Below are 6,613 nucleotides of genomic sequence, written 5' to 3' on the forward strand. Positions count from 1 at the left end.
ATAAATAACTAGAAAAGATAAAAGTTCAATATAGTGTGACACTTTAGTCAGTGATGCTGGCACTCCATTACATATGTATTATTTCAGCATACTATTTAGTCCACTAGTGTGAGATTTAGAACACAAACATATCTCAGGGTCATATGAGGGTAAGGGAAATGTGTCAACATTATCAACTCCAAGTATTGACTCAGAAAAGGAAACATGCTCCCAGAAAAGAAAAGAAAAGAAACATCACAGTAATTCCTACAGTATTATATATTATAACACCAACTGTTTCTGTAGGATTTTCTTCACATCTTCTTGGTTTCGCCTGACAGCTGAAGCCATGGTCCGCAAAGAGCTTACAAAGCATGGGCAGGGTCTCACTGTCGAAAGGAATTAAACAGGAGAGGGGTTCAAAATTTTTTCCAAATCATTAGATGTACTATGTAACATCATAAAGTTTATCATCAACAAGTGGAAAAAATGGAGCACCACAGTCACGTTAAGAAGAACAGAACATCCCTCCAATAGTTACAAAAAGACAAGACAAAAACTTACCAGGGAGGCTGCCAAAAGACCTAGGGCATCATTAAAGAACTTGCAAGAACAACTGGCAAGTACGGATTACTCTCTGCAAATGACAACATTCTCTCGTATAATTCACGTCTGGGCTATGTGGTAGGGTAGCTTTTCTCACAAAAAACATTCAAAACGTGTTATAGTCAGATGAAAACAATACCAAAAAGTATAAAAATTCGATAATTCCAAAAAAATATGTTTGGCAGAAAAAAAAGCACATCAACGAAAGAGCACTATACTCACAGTGAAGCATGGTGGTGGCAACATCATGCTCTAGGGCTGCTTTCATCAGCCAGGACTGCAGGTTTTTATCAAAGTAGAGGGAATCATAAATAGATCAAATACCAGCTTATTTAACTGTAAAACATTCAGGTGTCTGCTAGTAAGATGAGGATGAAACGGAATTTCACCTTTCAGTATGACAGTGACCCAAAGCATACATCTAAATCAACAAAGGAATGGCTTAACCAAATGTTATGCCCTTTTTTTTTTATTTAAAGCACACAGACATGGCAACACTTGACAAATACTTATGTATGATTCTGAAGAACACTTTTCTAAAGACTTAACTAAAAGTCATTATTAGTCTTAGATTATGTGGAGTGTCTGTCAGACAAGTCCCTGTGATTGAGCTTTTACTATAGAAATAATGACATACTAGAATGAGTGAATTAATGTACATTAAAAAACATTTAAAAAGTGCATTAAAAAACATGTGAGTGGATTAATATAAACCACCTTCTGACCAATCAGATTTGAGAATTCAACAGCACTATGGTTAAACAGGTATAATGTAAGTAAGACATGCAGCATGAAAATCCAAATGTAAAAGTAAAGCCATATAAATATAAATAACGCTAACTACAAAATGTTACAATAATGGTTTAGAAATAACAGCGCAATAAAATGTCATGGTAAAATGATAGGTTTAGGGCTGTTTATGTTAGAATTAAAACAAAAGGCCCATGACTGAATTTCTGCTGTTTAACTCTTGGGCTGTTCAGTAGAGCAACACTTGATGGTCTTAAAACTCGAATTGAAATGCAGTCTGTCACGCATTAACCAATGGCTGAAGGTGCTAAAGCCATTTAGACCTTTTAGAAAAACACAGTAAAGGGACTCGGAGCACTCAATATGAAATCAAATGCTGTTCATCCAAGACTAACAGACTACTCACTGCTGATGCAGTGAATTACTATTCTAATTATTGTTCATTATTATATGATTATGTCCAGCAATTTACATCATTTTAAATCTCTGCACTCTTACTGCATTGCAACAATTGCCTATTTGCCCCTAATCTTCAGGAAAATATTATAATCAGATGAACATTACTGTATTTGCTCATTGTTTCATGCTTAATACAAACACATTCTGTTACACTTCATATACTTGTACTTTATATTTACCCAGCAGTGCTTGTGTGTGCATGCAGTAGTTTTAACTTAATTCATTAAAGGAATGATTCAGACAAAAAAAAAAGAAGAAGAAGAAAATGTTTGGTGCCTAATTTTGCTTCATAGTTACTAGTAAGTTCGAAGTCTATGTCACTCAAAATCTTTTCCATTAATACATGTGCAGCTCTTCATACACTTCTGCAAAATACAGTATATAGTTATGTGACAAACAAAATTGTTAAATACTTTTGTAAAATCCATACTTACAAATTTAAGTTCAGAGCAAATCTACATTATCATCCGCATCACCTCCAGTTTACACGTACAATTTCGGCCTATAAAATTTCCTTGAGGGGCAGAACAATCATTAATAATTGCACTAATAAAAAAGTTATCCAAGATGGCTGCCCTGAAACATTGCAGCATTCAGCTGCTCTGAAGTTAGCTTCAAAGTAAGTCCTACTGTGTCCTAAACCTCATCAGGATCTGTTTGAGATCACTGAAGAACTGAAGAGGATATACTGTATGTGTGGTAATCTTGGAGAACCCTTCATATAGTGAAATTTTGACGTGTTCTGAAAACTACAGACTTTGCTGAAATGAAATACTATGTATATGAGTATATAGTTCACACTGCAACAGCAGACAGGGTTTTGTCGGCTCAGTGTGTTAACCTGTCGGCCTCTGTTGGCGTGGATCAGCGTTTGTTTTCACCGATTAAACATGTTCAATCTGCGTTTGTCAGTCATGAAATGTCTGAGCAGTGTGGTATGATTTTCCTACTAATTCTGATGTAATCTGACCTTGGCACAAACCGTTGCCATGACAATCAAGAAAAATCCAGAGAAATGAAAGCCCATGCTCTAGGTGCTAGGTGTGCTAAATTGTCGTTGTGGGTAGAGTGGCAAATTTCAGGACGATTCAGAAAGAAGAGGATAAATGATGTATAAATGCGTTATTTAAATAAAGTCGTTTAGTTTGACCACTGGTAATGATCGTCGACTCTTGTGTTTTGGTTTTAATCGGGATCATCCACTAACTGTACGCCATCAAGTAAGAAGCAAAATCACAACAAACGTTTAGAATTTACAATCGCGCAAAAATATTGTTCATAATGTATGATCTAATAATGGTCTTAGCTTACCACGTAGCCTACCTTAAGGTGTCTTTCTCGGAGTTGTTGAAACTGCTTGGTGGCAAACTGAGCAAAATTTTGAAACCTTTGCACATCCTCTGTCTGCAGTTCTCTGCATAAATCTAAGTAAGTGCCCTGTCTCACATGTCACAACAACCAAGGCTTCACCCACAGCCTCTTTCGTTTCACTTTTTTTTTTTTCGTCTCTTCAGGCAAAGAACCATACGTAAAGATCCTAGTAATATTAAAATGTTGATTGTGGTAAAAGGATCAGCCATTTTTAAACCTATCTGACTATTGTCTGTAAAATCTTTGTTTGTTTTCCAACAATCTAAATCCAACAGCCAACTATTAAAATTTGGTGATTGTCAGTGTTGGCTGGCGTTTGTTGGTGCTGTGTGAACTAGGCTTAAATCATCTCTGGACAAACAGACTTCCTTTACAGCTATGTTTTTTAAACTATTTTTTTACAAAACATGATCTTCACAGGTAGATAACAAGGCAAAGTTAGAATGTACTTGGTTTTCCAGAATGTTCCCCAGACTGCCTCACATTTACAGAAGAAACTTTGCGTGAGCTAGACTTCCATTATTTGTTAGCAGAGAAAATGGCCCAGTGGTCAGTGTAACTATCAGGCCAACTGGGTCAGTGGTTGAAGAGGAGAGATAAAATGGTGTGAGACTGAGTGGTACAGCTACAGAGTGATAAATTGGTGCTATCAAGAAAACATGCCTGTATTCCATCATACAAAATTTTAAAGGTTTGTAACAGTAAACAGATAGTAGTTATAGATGTAAACAGGAAAATATGAATAGTTTAATATTATTAAGAAATAATAAAGTTGATATTAATATAATTGTTGATATTAAATGTACAATATATAGGTGTTACAGTGCTCTGAACATTTATTAACCAACCTACCAGCTAATCCAGTACGCAGTGTAGTCATGAAACCGGCTACAAACTGCTCCCTCTTTCTCCTGAGTGTTAGAACAAGCTATCTGTTGTCCATTACATTTTAGCTGCTGATTTAAAGGTGATAATATGTCCTTAAATCTTTCTTTATTTGTTCCCCAGAGTTGCATGGCCAATAAACCCGTGTGCTGAGCTGCATGTTAAGCAGCCTACAGTCCACAACACGACCTACGTCCTTTCATAAGCACACAGAGATATATGTCTCACACTCTTATTTCTCTTTCCCCTTTCATTTTCTTTCTTTCGTTCTTTCTTTCTTTCTTTCTTTTCTCTTTATTCTGTCTATTCAACTTTTCTTTCATTTTCCTTTCTTGACTTTATTAATTTTCCTTTCCTTGACTTGTTTTTCTTCTTTCTTTCTTTCTTTCTTTCTTTCTTTCTTTCTTTCTTTCTTTCTTTCTTTCTTTCTTTCTTTCTCTTTATTCTGTCTGTCCTCCTTTTCTTTCATTTTCCTTTCTTGACTTTCTTCATTTTCCATTCCTCATCTTTTTTCTTTCTTTCTTTCTTTCTTTCTTTCTTTCTTTCTTTCTTTCTTTCTTTCTTTCTTTCTTTCTTTCTTTCTTTCTAACTTTCTTTCTCTATCCTCCTTGTGTCCCTTGGTTTTCTCTTTTATTGTTTTCTTTCTTACTCACTTTCTTTCTCTATCCTCCTTTTTTCCCTTAGTTTTCTCTTTTTTGTTTTCTTTCTTGTTTGCTTTGTCTTTATTCTCAATGTCTATTCTCCTTTTTTTATATTGCTTTATTGCCATTCTTGCATTTTCCTTTCAGTACCTTGTTCTTTTTGTGCTCTTTCTCCCTTTTTCTTTCTTTCTTTCTTTCTTTCTTTCTTTCTTTCTTTCTTTCTTTCTTTCTTTCTTCCTTCCTTCCTTTCGTTCTTTCTTCCTTTCTTTGTCAGGTCTTCTCTCTTTCTTTAATGTTCTTTTCTGTTTTTGTCTTATTTTTCCTCAAGTTCACTGTAGAATTTCTACTTAGTCTACTTAGTGTTTAATAAAAACAGCAAAATTGATTTAAAAATAGTAGATATTATTAAATGTTCTTCAATTAAATATGTGTCAATCACAGTTCACAGTTAATCCTGCACCCACTTAAACTGTTTGCTGTTAAGTGGTCAGAGCAGCGCTACATCTCTTGTATGTGCTGGACAATGACAGCTGTGCATCCAGAATGGGGGACTAAAAATCATCAGAGAGCCGTTGCCCTAAAGGCATGAAACAAAATAAATGAACCTTCAGGATGCTGTATGGAACCTTAAATAAATGATTCAGACTATAGAAATAGTTTTCTCTCTATGATAGCTTTGCTTTAGGGTTAGTGGAATTGAAAAGCTGTCCATAGTTCCTACTGAAGTCAAAACCTGTCTGGTTATTCTATTTCTTTTACTTTTCAGTCTAGCTTACAGTTCCTATCTGTTACACCTAAACATGTTTTAATCAGGAAAAATAATAGGTAAATATTAGTGCTTATCATGACACTGTGCAGCATGTTCAACGAAGTGGCCTTTTAGAGTGACTACCTATGATTTGAGACGTGTCTGCAGAAATGCCAGGGGTGTCACATTTTCACCTCACTTCCTTCAAATAAGAAGTCTCTCATCCTGTGGAAAGGGCATTTCCAACAGATATTATTACACTTTTTGTTGATACAGTGATTGAGTACTCATAGAAAAATACAGAGAGAAAGATTTAACACACTGATGTATGAATTTATTTATTTATAAGTTTGACTTTATTTATTTATACGTTTTATATATTTATTTATAAGTTTGACATACATGACTTGTGTATGAATAAGAATGTACATTACATGCACGTTTTTGCAAAGGCAATTTCACTATTGTACAAGATGGCCCACTTATATATGCTATACTATACTATAATATTCTGCTTTCTTTAATGACATACAAAGATTTTTCTGTAACATTCATTTGGTGCTGGAAAACTAATGTTTGGGAATCTAAAATGTTTTTGTACTGACTCGATAATGTAGAAATCATAAAATAAAAAATATATAACAAAGTTTGTACAAAAAAAAATATGGTGCCTAAAACTTTTGCACAGTACTGTGTGTGTGTGTGTGTGTGTGCGTGTGTGTGTATATAAACACAGAAGTCTGCTGGATTTTGCTGCAAAAAAAAAAAGCAAGTTCAACAGTCAAAGTCTCCAGAAGAACTGTGACTGGTTCTGCAAGATGCTCAATAAAACTTACAGCTCATTTCCTTAAAAAAACTGCACTAATTATACTTTTTTGTCACACCAAATATCGACTTTGTTTCATTTACTACTGTTTACTGCTCTTTATGGTATTTTTTCAAAATGTAGAACCATTTAATTTCATTATTTCTGAAGGCATCATTGGCTACAGCATTTCTTTGCATGTGCCTAAAACGTTTGCACAGTACTGTGTATGTGTAAATAAATACTTGTTTAAAGAGTTTTATACAGTATTCACCATGATATCGGTCAAATAAGTCTCAGCTTTTAATCATTTAATAAATATATTTAAAAAGCCATATAGTGGCACTTTTTTATTTTTAAATATTACAA

This window comes from Ictalurus punctatus, chromosome 17 (genome assembly GCF_001660625.3).
Source record: "Ictalurus punctatus breed USDA103 chromosome 17, Coco_2.0, whole genome shotgun sequence".
NCBI lineage: Eukaryota > Metazoa > Chordata > Actinopteri > Siluriformes > Ictaluridae > Ictalurus > Ictalurus punctatus.